Source organism: Aotus nancymaae, unplaced genomic scaffold (assembly GCF_030222135.1).
Source record: "Aotus nancymaae isolate 86718 unplaced genomic scaffold, 86718_ANA_hifiasm-v0.15.2.pri h1tg000018l, whole genome shotgun sequence".
Taxonomy (NCBI): domain Eukaryota; kingdom Metazoa; phylum Chordata; class Mammalia; order Primates; family Aotidae; genus Aotus; species Aotus nancymaae.
The window spans coordinates 24,767,301-24,780,754 of record NW_026988430.1 but is presented as its reverse complement, the minus strand read 5'-3'; positions in this window follow the sequence as shown (position 1 = coordinate 24,780,754).

Genomic DNA, 13,454 nt, shown 5'->3' with positions numbered 1-13,454 from the left:
TGCTTCCAGAACTCAAGAAAAACACCTCTTCTGAGGTTGGGTGCCATGGCTCATACCTGTAATCCCAATAGGCCAAGGCGGGAGGATCACTTGAGCCCTAGGAATTCTAGACCAACCTGGGCAATGTAATGGGACTTTGTCTCTACAAAAAAAAATTAAAAATTAGCTGGGTGCGGTGGTGCACACCTATAGTCCCAGCCACTCAGGAGGCTGAGGTGGGAGGATTGCTTGAGCTGTGGATTTTGAGGCTGCAGTGAACTGTAATTGCAGTACTGCCCTCCAGCCAGGGCAACAGAGTAAGACCCTCTCTCTGAACGAAAAAAAAAGAAACCTCCTGTAGAGCACTGATGCAAAGGTGTCCTTGATTTTGGCATTGGTGTATGAATAAAGGCCGTGAGCAAAACCTCACCATCTTTCCAGCCTTAGAGCTAAGTAAATCAAATACTCTGGCTCATTCAGCCTTTGCTTCATTGATATAGTACAGTGGTTAAGAGCTTGGGTTTAAATCCTGGCTGTGCAGCTTTCTACCTGTGAAAGTTACTTAACCCCTTCACGCCTTATTCATCGGTAAAATGGGGATAAAAGTGCCTACTTCATAAGGATGTTGTGATGCTTGAATTAGTTAATACATAGCAAGTTCTTGGAACAGCTTCTGGCACTCAGTAAATGTCAGGTATTTATTTCCTTGAATTTTCAGAGCAGTAGGCAGAAAAAGTTCAAAAAGATAATTCATTAGCATAATAAAATACATCTATCTCAACAGGGACGTCCCTAAAAGACTCAGAACCAAGACAGGCAAGAATGATATCACCAATATACCTAATACTGTACAAGAATTAATGGCCATGTGATTCAATAAACCAAAATCAAAATTTTCAGTTTTTTTCAAAAAGAGCTTCAAAATTATCAGTTTGCAGAAAATGAGTCTGAGTGATTGAATTCACAAATTATTGCATGCAGAAAACCAAGAAAATCAATTCAGAAAGTAATGAAACCAATAAAAGTTCTGTAAGGCAGCTGTCTGCAAAGTAAATATGCCAAAATCAGTAGCTCTTCTATATATCAGCAATAACCAATTTGATTTTTAATAAAAATTTTAATAATAAAATACCTGAGAATAAATTTAACCAAGCTTGTGCAAGGATTGTGAGAAAAAAAAATTACCAGTGGTCATAAAATCCATGCTTTTGTTTTTTAAATAAAAATCCATCTCATTCTAGTCATACTCCATCTTGTTCCCACTGAATGCAACTATGAATCCTGGACCACAGGCATGGAGCGGTCATCTTTGAAAACAAAATAGTAGCAGGAAGATCAAGGAAGCAAAAGAGAACTTGAAACACCACCAAAGGGGCAATCTGCCATTTTATTCCCCCTCTGGGATCCCCTGGCCTGGACTCAAAGATTTGCCAAAACCTGGAATTGTATCCTAGATGCAGATACAAAGAGCTCTGAGCCTCTGTTCCTGACCCTAGGAGAGAGTGCAGCACCCCTATATGTCAGAGAAAGCAGGGAAGTCCTGTTTGCTGTCGCTTTTCTCCACAGCAGCCCCTAGGCAATTGCACTGCACAGTGGCAGCCAGGCAGGTGCCTAAAACTTCAAGGGAAGGAAACTCATCTCTCTGGCAGGGGAATAAGGGTCTCAACGCAAGGGAAGCATACCCATGGCTTTTTTCTTCTCTATACATCCTTCCAAGCTTGGCCGTGGAGGCAGACACAGTCGCAGAAACTGTAGGGCAGAGCAGTACAGTTAAAACCCTGACTTAAACCGATCTGCCCGCCAGAGGACTGGAAAGAGACACCCCTGAGACTGTAAAGTGTTGAGATTCCAGCAATGAGGGAACGTAAGAAGGCAATGCCCTAAAGTGGTATATAAACTCCTGGGCTAACACCCAGGCTTTACCTGTGTGGATCTGACCAAAGGCACTGAGAACTGAACTGTGGGACAAACCACTGCCACTGGGTGGCGCGCACACGGGACGGATCTGAAGCTTAACTGACACTGAGCCATAACCCGCAGGAGGCAGGTAGGAACTTGAACCTAACCAGGATAATTGTCTGCTAAAGCAAAAACATAGGTTTCCAACATGGCCCAGATTCTCATAACACAGAATTCGAATGTTCAGGATATCGTCCATAATTACTTGACTTGTAAAGAACAGAGACCCTCACAATTTCCTGAAGACACTCCTGGGCTCAAGAATCTTCCCACCTCAGCCTCCCGAGTAGCTGGGATTACAGGAACCTGCCTCCCAAGAAGCTGGGATTACACGAACCTGCCTCCCAAGCAGCTGGGATTACACGCACCCACCACCATGCCCGGCTAATTTTTGTATTTTTAGTAGAGACGGGGCTTTGTCATGTTGCCCAGGCTGGTCTCATACTCCTGGGCTCAAGCGATCTGCCTGCCTCAGCCTCCCAAAGTGCTGGGATTACGCACTCAGCAGAGACAAACATTTAAAATTATATATTAAAATCATATCCCAAGAAGTAAAGACAAACCATCATGAAACAAATTTTTAAAAAGCATCAGCAGAGATAGAAGATAGAAATAAAGTCTCCAAATGGAAACTTCAGAATTGAAAAATGAGAATTTTCAAATGGAATTTTTAAAAATCACTGAATAGTCTCAATAGGAGGACAATGACGACAGATGAAGAGTCACTACACTTGAATATAAATCAACAGAAATTGTCCAATCTGAGCAAGAGGGAGAAAAAAATATTAGGAAAAAGAAGAAGAGAGCCTCACAGATTTACAGAACAATACACAAAGTTCTAACATCTTCATGATTGGAGTTCCATAAGGAGAGGAGGAAATATATCACACAGAAAAAGATATTTGAAGAAATAATGGATGAAAAATTTCCAAATTTGGCTAAATTCAAACCTGTAGATTCAAGAATCTCAGCAAACCATAAGCAAGATAAAAGAAACCCATGGCCAGACAAATCATAACCAAATTTCTAAAAATTGAAGACAAAAATCTTAAAAAGCATCCAGAGAAAAACATCACATCACATGTAGGGGGACAATTATTCAAACAACTCCTCAGAAACTACAGAGACCAGAGATCAGCAGACCATGTTTAAAGGGTTGGAAGAAAAGAACTTCCAAGCCACAATTCTATATACAACGCAAATATCTCTTAGTAATTAAGGCAAAATAAAACATTCTTAGTTGAAGAAAACCTAAAGGAATTTGTGACCATCAGATCTGCTGTAAATAAAGGAAAAGGATTTATTAAGACAGAAGAAAGTTTATACCAGAGGGAAAATTTAAACTTTGGAAATGAAGAGCAACAGAAATGAGAAATATTTTGGTAAATATAATAGGTTATCTTTGTCATCTTAAGTTCTTTACAATGTGTGTAACCAGTGAAAGCAGAAGGTAACATTGATGGAATTTTCAATGACTGTAGATGCAATAAATGTAAAAATCCCAACATAAAAGGGGACAAAGGGGATCTATATGGTAGTAAGGTTTCTACATTTCACTTGAAGCACTAAAGTATTAATCCTAAATAGACTATGAAAAGCTAGGTGTTTTGTAATCCCTAAAGCAACTACATTTTCAACTTAAACAAAAAGATATGCTTAAAAAAATCAGTGAATTAAAATGGAATTCAAAAAAATTCAAATAATCCACAGGAAGGCAGAAAAGTCAAAACAGGAATGAAAAATGTAGGGAAAAATAGAGAACAAATAGAAAATAAACAAAATATTAAACCAACAATTATATTAAAAGATACCAACAATTATATTAAATTTAAAAAGTTGAAATATGCTAATAAAAAGACAAATTGCTGAATGTAAGAAACTAAAAAAAAACTCAAGACTCAATTATATGTATAAGAAGCTCATTTTAATTAAATAGTATAGATTAAAAATGGAAGGACAAAAGAAAGATATATCACACAAATACTAATTAAAAGAAATCTGGACTAGCTCTTATCATCAGACAAAACAGACTTCAGAGCAAGGAAATTTGCCAAGGATAGAGAGGGACATTACATAATGATAACAGGGTCAATTTTCAAAGAAGATGTAACAGTCCTAAGCACCTATATACCTAACAACACAGCTTTAAAATCCATGAGGCAAAACCTGACAGAACTGAAAACAGAAATGGCAAATCAGCAATTACAGCTGGAGACCCAGCCTGCCTTTGTCAGTAATCATTAGAACAAACAGATCACATTCTGGATCATAAAACAAACCTTTTTTGTTTGTTTCTTTGTTAGACAGGATCTTGCTCTGCCATCCAGGCTGGAGTGCAGTAGTGCAATATCAGCTCACTGCAGCCCAACTTCACAGGCTCAAACAGTCCTCCCACCTCAGCCTCCCGGGTAGTTGGGACCACAGGCTTTTGCCACTACACCTGGCTAATTTTTGTATTTTTGGTAGAGATCGGGTTTCACCATGTTGCCCAGGCAGGTTTCGAACTCCTGAGCTCAAATATTCCAACCCGCCTTGGCCTCCCAAAAGTGCTAGGATTACAGGCATGCGCCACTGCTCCAATTCCATAAAACAAATCTCAACAAACTTAAAAGAACTGAAATAATACAAAGCATGGTCTCTGACCATAATGGAATTAAGCCAGAGATCAACAACTGACAAAAATCTCTAAATACTTGGAAATTAAATAGCATACTTCTAAGTAATCCATGGATCAGAGGAGGTAGTCTCAAGCTAAAGGAGAAAATTAGAAAATACTCTGAAGAAAAATGAAAATACAATAAATCAAAATGTGTAGATGCAGCTAAAAAGAGCTTAGATAGAAACTTATAGCATTTGATACTTATTTTAGAAAAGAAGGAATGCTCCAATCAACAATCTAAACCTCAGCTTTAATAAACTAAAGAAAAAAAAGGCAAAATAAACCTAAAACAAGCAGAAGGAAGGAAATTTTGGTAAGTTAATGAAGGCACCCTGAAAAGGTCACATATTGTATGATTCCATTTACAGGACATTATGGAAAAGGCAAAGCTACAGGAACAAAAAACAAGTCAGTTGGTGGCCAGGGATTGGGGTGAGGTGAGGAAGCCGTGACGGGGAAGCATGAGAAGTTTTTTGCAAGTGATGAACTGTTCGGAATCCTGATTGGGGTGGGATTACAAAATTCATAGAACAGTATGCCCCCAAACGGTCTTTTCATTAAAATAATAGTCTCTCCCTCTCTCTCTCACACACACACAGACACACACACAATCTCTTTCTGACCGTGCAGACTATGTCTGTTCACCACTGCCAAGAGTATGCCAGGTATAATAAGACTAAATATGTTTTTTGATGGAATGAAAACCATTCATTCAAAATGAATCACTGGTACCTGAAAGATGGGGTCTCACTTATGTTTTAATTATAATGGGAATAAGTAGCATTTACTGACTGTTTTTTTATTTGCCAAGTACTGTAAAAGATTCAGATGCATTATTCAAATGCATTTGTAACTCTTAGACCATTCTATTCTTTATACTGGTATATTTTGTAGCTATTTTTGTTTCTTGGAATTTCAAGTCTTTTTGGTTCTTTTTGATTCTTTTGGCAAACTTTCTTAAATGTACAAGATCCCAAGTTGTACAGGTAGATAATAGCAATGTAGTAGAATGACCACTAGATGGAGACAGAGAACACAAAGGTATTCAGACTCAAGGTTTTGCGGGAGTTGTTTCCCAGGCTCAGGGGTACACCTGGATATGAGGTTGCTTCCATTAGGACAGTAGTTCTCAAACCTGGCTGCTCATTAAAATCACCTGGGGACATTAAACTACTGATGAACAGCGCCCTTTACCCCAGCCCTGAGTTTTGTGGTCTGGAGCATGGTCTTGCCCCTCAGTTCTAAAAGCTGCACAAGTGATTCTTGTTGCAGCCAAGTGTGAGAACCACGACTTTCCAACGTGCGCCAACGGAGGGCCTCAAGTTGGCGTGTTTCAAAATCATCTGGAGAACTTGTGAAAAACAGAGACTCAGGCTGTACCTTCACTCTTTTGAGAACCAGTGTATTCCGAAATGAGGACACACTAACTTTACAGTAGTTAAAAATATAATCAGTGCTAAATCTGATACAAGGCCAGGTGTGGTGGCTCACACTGTAATCCCAGCACTGCTAACAGCTCCCTGACCTGGAATCAGCCCCTTGCCTTCCCCCTCCCGTGGACAGAGGTCAGGCTCTGTGGAAGGGCAGCCCTACAGAGGTCTGGGTGGAGGCATTGGTGGGGACGCAGGGTCAGGGTCAGGGAAGCTGCCTATTTGGGCACAGAAGCCAGGGACAGCACAGTGACACTGCCTCAGGCAGCGCCCACTGGTTCTTTCGCTTCTGGCCAAATGTGTGGCTGTTCAGGGTGCTCAGGAACCTGCAGGTGAAGGAGCGGAGAGGCAGCAGCAGGGGCCCCATCACGGTCCAGGGGTCTGAAGGACAGAGCATGCATCACTCTCGTCCCAGTGTGGCAGTGCTTCTCGCCCCAGCCTGGCCCCCATGGGTGTCTCAGGTACAGAGGTGGGACCACGAGAACTACTGGACAAACATGCCAGAACTTCTGGTGGCCCAAAGATTTGCAAATGAAATGTATCAAGAAACATGACCCAATGCAAACATGTTGAGCTACAACAAACAAATGTATATTAATTGTAGGAATAAGACACAGCAGTCAGGCACCCTCTGCGCAGGCTAGGCCACCAGATTCCAAGAACTCTGCACTCCAGGTACGTGGTGGGAAAGGCGAGAGGCCAGGGTGAGGGAGCTGGGTTTGGAAGAGCAGCCATGTCACAGTGGATGCACGTGGGGCCACGGAGCCAGGCCCCCTCCCAGAGGCAGCTCCGCAGGTGGGGTGTATCTCTCTCTCCCCCTCCTCCCCATCCCCGCCCTCCTTCTTTTCCACTTCTCTCTCCCTTTTCATCTCCCTGCCTGCCACTAATCAGGCTCCTGGGGCCCACCTGGATGGGCACACACAGGCAGAACCCCTAGGCTACCTTTCACGGCACACACACAGAGCTGTAGGACCTTGGTCCTTCACCTTCCAGCACCCTCAAAATGAGAGGCGTGGGGTGTGACCATGCTTTCCTGGGCGGATGCCCCACACTCCAGGAATCAGAAACTGCAGGAGAAACCTGGCTCAAGTGGCGTGCCCGAGGGAATGCCAGCATCCATCTTGGAATCTGCTGAGGCCAAAGCAGAGGACACCAGCCCAGGCCAGACCCTGCACCAGGGTGGGGGTCGAGGGGGTTGGGGGTGAGGGTGTGGGTGGGGATGGGAGCAACCAACTACAAACCAGTCCCAGGCCGGCTTCCTGCTCTTCACCCTGCCGGGTGAGGCCTCCCCTCCTGCCCTTACCTGTGCGCCTCACCAGCTCCACCCCTAGGCTGCCCCAGATCCAGGCTCCAGAAGTCTCCCTGGCTCCAAAAACCAAGGGCAACCACTGAGCTGCGCAGCCCCTAGTCCCTGAGACAGCCACCCGTCTGCGGGCTGGCAAACCTTGGCTGTCACATCCCCCACCCCATGCCGGCCACACCCCCTGTGTCCCGAGCAGCGTTACCACCTCCTCCTGACTTTAGCCCTGAGAGCCCTGCTTCCTGGTAACCTTCCCTGCTCCCACCCCGATCCAGGCAAGCTCAAAGGCCAGCGCCCTCCACCCACCCTTCCTGAGGGCCACTCTGCTATCTGCTTGCCCAGATGTCTTAACCTGGCTTTACCAAGTTTAGACAAGATAACATGGATGAGCCCCCAGCGTCTGCCAGGAAGATTTGCCAAAATATTCTCCATTTAGAAGCAGGGGCAGTGACAGGACCTAGTGATGACCCAGGCTTGTCACCCAAGCAACAAGAAGGGCAAGGAGCCTGGTTTCCTGCCTTTACCCTCAGAGGACATGGCCAGGGCTCCACGAGGCTCTGCAGGGCGTGGCAGGAGAGCAGATCCACCCACCCCTGAAGAAGCAGCCGCCACCCCCAGGAAGCAGCAGACAGGGGCGCGCTGGCAGAGCCCTGAGTGCTGCAGAGCAGGGCCAGCAGATCCACACTCAGCCTCAGCCCCGAGGCAGCTGCAAGACAGACCGAGACCCTCATAGGTTCGGCTCTGTGTCCTCACCCAGATCCTCCCGTGTCAAGGGGGGAACCTGGTGGGAGGGACTGGACTTGGGAGCAGTTTCCCTGTGCTGTTCCCCTGATGGTGAGTGAGTCCTCAGGAGAGCTGATGGTTTTAAAGTGTGGCACTTTCTCGTTCTCCACTCACTCCCTCCTGCCGCCTGGTGGAGAAGGTGCCTGCTTCCCTTTCACCTTCTGCCATGATTAACTTTCCCAAACTTCAAGTCAATTAAACCTCTTACCTTTATAAATTACCCAGTCTCAGGTATTTCTTTATAGCAGTGTGAAAAGCAACTAATGCAGACCCCTTCCCTGAGAAGCCTTCTCCTTAGGCCACCAGCTGCCCCCATGCTCCTCCTCTGCCCCCTAGTCTTGCTCTTCCCCTCATTAGGCCCAAGGGATCCACGTGGCCAGTCCAGCCCCATCCTACTGCGGGCCTGTGTGGCTGCTGGGGAGGCCAGGCTCCTGTCTGCACCCCGAGGCTGCCTGATGTGCTCTCTGGATCCTGGAGGAAACTGACCCCCATCCTCATACTGGTGCAACTTCTTCTAGGCCCTCAAAGCTGGATGACGTGCGTTGGTCTTTTCTCTTGTCTCCACTAGCTGCTAGGGCTGTCCTTGGGCCAATGGATGAATGGAAGGATGAATGGACAGTAGTCCAGGGAGGATGTCCCTGTCTGTCCTGAACTGGGCCCTTCCTCCAATGAGAAGCCTTCCTGAGTGAATGTACACAATCATCCCTTGGCAGCCAGGGAGGATTAATTCTAGGGTCCCCGGAGATGCCAGACTCCATGGATGCTCAAGTCTCTGATATAACACAGTCTAGTATTTACATATAGCCTATGCACGTTCTCCCGTATACAGCAGACCATCTCTAGATTAGTTATGATATGTAATACAGTGTAGATGCTATATAAATGGTTGTGATACTGTATTGTTTAGGGAATGATGACAAGAACAAAATCTGCACATGTTCAGTAGAGACATAGCCATCCTATCTCTTCTCTGAATGTTTTCCATCTACTGCTGGTTGAATCCACAGATGCAGAGCTCCCGAATATGAGGGCCAACAGTGGTTTCAGAGTAGAATGAGTGAGGTTGCTAATGAGTACAGGGGAGCAGGTGTCGATCAGTAGGGCCCTGCACTGGGGCATCTGGATGCCCCGTCTCAGGACTTGAGGCTCCAGGTTTGAATGGCACAGGAAGACTCAGCCCAGGTCAAAGCCCTCCCCCTGAATGTTCTTTTTATCCCAAGCTCTTTCTGGCCCCTGGAATCTGGCATCCCCTAGGCCCTGGGTGACAGATGAGCTGCATTTTAGAGAACCTGTCTAGAAGAGTGAACCCCTACTGTGTGCCGGGCACATTCCCCACAGGATCCTCTAGCTAGAATAACCAAGGGCATGGAGAGAAACACCCAATTAAAATATCAGTAATAAAAAAAAAGAGATACTATTAGAGATACTAAAAAGACATTTGTGATACTAAAAAGACCATTGGGTAATAGTGTTAGCACTTTGATTCTGAGATTCCACAGCAGCAGTCATTTCCCTCCACTCCTATGTGTATCCCAGGACCACCGTGGGCAGGGAGGGTTGAGGTTAGGGAGCACCCATGGGTGCTCTGATGCTGGCCCTGAGCCCCGGGAGTGACAGTGACGAGGAACTGGGTGCACGCATGAGTGGGGCAGCCAGGCCTGGCCAGAGAAGCAACACATGGGCACAGATGTGTGTACCCACATACATGTGTGCCCACACATGCACAGACACATTGCACGCAGGCATGTTGACGCCTTAGGCAGTGGATGACGCTGACGACTCTGGGCCCTGCTGACCCGGGCAAGGCCCCATTGTGATGCGTGCCATGACCTCAGAATGTCACTGTGCTTAGCACCTGTCTGCTCTCTGGCCTGCTTCTGTGTTCTACAGCAGCTACACACGCAGTGGTATCTGTGAGCATTTCTGGTGAGTGCTCAGTGATGACCCTCCTCAGCAGCTGCTGCACAGACCGGGACGGCTCCGAGCTCTGTGCAGGTCCTCAGCTCTGCCTAGTTGCCTTACAGTGAGACGGAGCTGCCCCCTGTCAGTTCCCAGGAGGCCAAGGTAAGAGCCTGATGCATGAGGGGCTGGTCCAGGGACAGGGGTACTGGGAAGGTGGTCGGTGAGGCAGAGGAGGCAGCAGTCCTGGGCAGGGGTCAGGGGGAGAAACACACTGTCACTGGGAGGGGCAGCTTCCCTGCTGGACCTGACCCCAAGTCGCTGTACCTCTGGCAGTTTGATGAAATTCCAAAGTGAGAACCAGAGTTGTGGCTTGGGGGTGGCAGAGGCTGGGACCTGACCTATGACTGGTGTGTTCATGGCCCGAGGATGGCACGTCCCAGGGACCCAAGGCCAGCCCACTGGCACTCATTTGCTCAAAGGCTCTCAGCTCTTAGGGTCTGCCCTTCCCTGGCTCCTTCCAGCTGGGTCCCACCAGGGTTCCAGAGTCCAAGACCCAGCATCCATGGGCCACTCTGGGAAGCCTGGCAGCTCCACTAACTCCAACATTCTTCATTTGACAGCAAATGCGGCAGCAGCTGAGATGTAAGATCAAGTGGATGGAAATGCTGGGAGAATGGGAGAAATTTAAGAACAGCAAAAAAATAATGTATTGAGGGAGAGTCCCGGAACCACTCTCTGCAGGGACAGGGGACAGGCACCCATGGCTGTGGCCTGGCACCCTCAGCCTCTCAGAGGGCGGGTGGCACACTGTCCTCACGCAGAGGATTGCAGGCCTGGTCGCCAGCTTTGCTGCCCGTTGGTGAGACTGTCACCTTGCTGGGAGAGAGTCTGAACCTAGGGCTGGGGCCACCCAGAGCTCAGAGCTAGGGAAGCCTCCTGGTGACCTGAAGGAAGGAATAGGTCCAGATCAGAGTTCAGGACTCTGAGTGCCCACCCACACTCTTTCAGTCCTGGAGGGGAGACCTGTCCCAGCTTGACCTCACCTCTACCGAGGACTCATGGGGCCAAAACCAATGATTTCCAGAACCTCGGGCTTTGGTCCTCGCTGGGGTTGCCCCTGGCCTGGGTCACCAGATTGTTTTCTGCCCACAGCTGGTTGGGAGAGTCTATAAAGGGATTCCAATGAACGTCCGGGGCCAGGTGTGGTCAGTCCTCCTGAACATTCAGGAAATCAAGGCGAAGAACACCAGAAAATACCAGGTACACTCAGCCAGAGCACAGCAAACAGGCCAGGCCACGTCAGGGGCCCAGGTCTCCGGCTGGAGGGAACGTCAAGCTCCACTTGGGGGGAGGGTGGGGTGGTCAGAGGTACACCCTGGGCATGGACGGTGACATAGGCACCACAGAACAGCTTGGCTTTGGTGACCCTCCCCGGCTTCAGAAACAAGCCAAAAAGAGGCCTCCCCATGGCCGCCCTCTGTGTCCTGGAGCCATGCCCTCCGGCTCTGATTCTGTGCAGCTGACTGTCCCCTGCCTGAGAGTCTTCCTGTCCTTCAGCTGCCCTTGGTGCCCACAAATGGGCCGACCGAGCCCAGATGGCAGCATCTCCCCATCCCGTGTCCCCTGGCCCTACGCCACTTCCAGGAGACGACCATAAAGCCCAGCACCCACTCTGTTCTGGCCGCCCTCTGTCATGGCCTCAAAGTCAGCCTTGCCCTCCCAGCACCCTGACCCAGGAGGCCTCCAGGAGCACCTCCAGCCAGGCTCCAGGGGATGGTCCCACCCCTCCTCCCCAGACCCAAGGCCGAATGGTGGGGTCAGCAGATGGGAGGGTAGGAGGCCTCAGGGAGTGGGGGCCTCTGCAGCTGTCCAGGTCTTTCAGCTGATGACTCCACATCTTGGGAGAGGGCTCTGATTTCATGATGGGCTGGGGGCTTCTCAGGATTCCACAGCCCAAATGGCGGGACAGTCCAGGGGCTCCAAGACTATCAGGAGCATGTGGTACCCACGTCACAACCCAAGACTATGTGGCATCTGGTGAGTTTATGGTCCTCTCGGCTCTTCCCCAGAGGCCCTGCATCACGTGGTGCTGGAGGAGCAGGAGGGCTGGAGGAGCAGGAGGGCTGGAGGAGCAGGGGGGCCGGAGGAGCAGGGGGGCTGGAGGAGCAGGAGGGCTGGAGGAGCAGGGGTGCCGGAGGAGCAGGGGGGCCGGAGGAGCAGTGAGGCTGGAGCCCCCCCTGGGGCTGGTGACAGGCTGAGTCACAGCCAGGGCCTGACCTGGGATGTGAGGGTTCTCCATGCGCTGGGAGTTGGGGTTTTTTTCCAGCCCTGGAGGAGACAGAGGCACAGGGACTGGGGCCCAGCTCCCGCAGAGCAGGGCTAATGGCAGTGTGTCCCCCAGGAGTGCGGGAAAGAGACCGTGTTGTGGGGAGCCCTGGACACCGCCCAGTGTTCTGCACTTGGGGAGGGGTCTTCAGAGGGCCCTGGAAAAGGGAGGTTTCTAGAGCAGCCCGGGGGCCCTGAGCACTTCTGTTCCTTCCATCAGAACAAGGAAGGACCAGGCACACAGCGTTCTCCATTAGGCTGGCTTCTCCGGATGCTGAGTGATGGGGTAAGGAGGCACAACGAGGCCCTGGCTCAGGGACCCTCCTTGCCCTGCAGTGCCCTGCTTCCCCAGCCCGGGGGTGTGGTTTACCCTCTGCCCAAGAGGGGTCATCCCAGGGCAGAGGACGGGACTCAGGACCACCCTCATGGGCAGACTGGGCCAGGACCCAACTCGGGAGGGCTCAGGGAAGCCTCAAGCCCCTTCTCCAGAAGCCACGCCCCCACTGAAATGAGTGGCCCCCATGAGGAGCTGCAAGACCTTGTCTGACCCAGCCTCCCAGAGGGGTCAGGCCACCCTGATGGGGAGGATCACTGACTCTGGGGACTGAAGCCCCAATGGGCCCAGCTTGAGCCCCCAACCTGTCTCAATTAAAAAAAAAAAAACATATTAGAGTGGGACACTGTAAGGGTAAGAATGATTTAATGAAGTTATTTCATGTCCTGTGTGTGTATATACACATACAAAATGTTTCTTATTGTAGATCTTGCTCCGAAAAGTTTGGTGGCCATTATTCTAGCGCAGCAGTTTTCGATCAGAGGTGATTTTGTCTTTCAGAGGACATGTGACAGTGTCTAGAGATATTTTTGACTGTCATAGCTTGGAGGGTGCCACTGGCATCTAGTGGGGTGGAGACTAGGCTGCTACTAACCCTTCTGCTATGCAACAGGACAGTCCCCACAGCAAAGAATGATTCTGCCCAAACTGTCAATAGCGCTGCTGTTGAGAAACTGATTCCAGTGGAAGAGACGGGCACGTAAACACATGAAAGAGAACAGGGAAGGGAATTACAGGGCAGGTGGCAAGTGAGCTTGGGAGGGAGAGGGCAAGGTGGGGGAA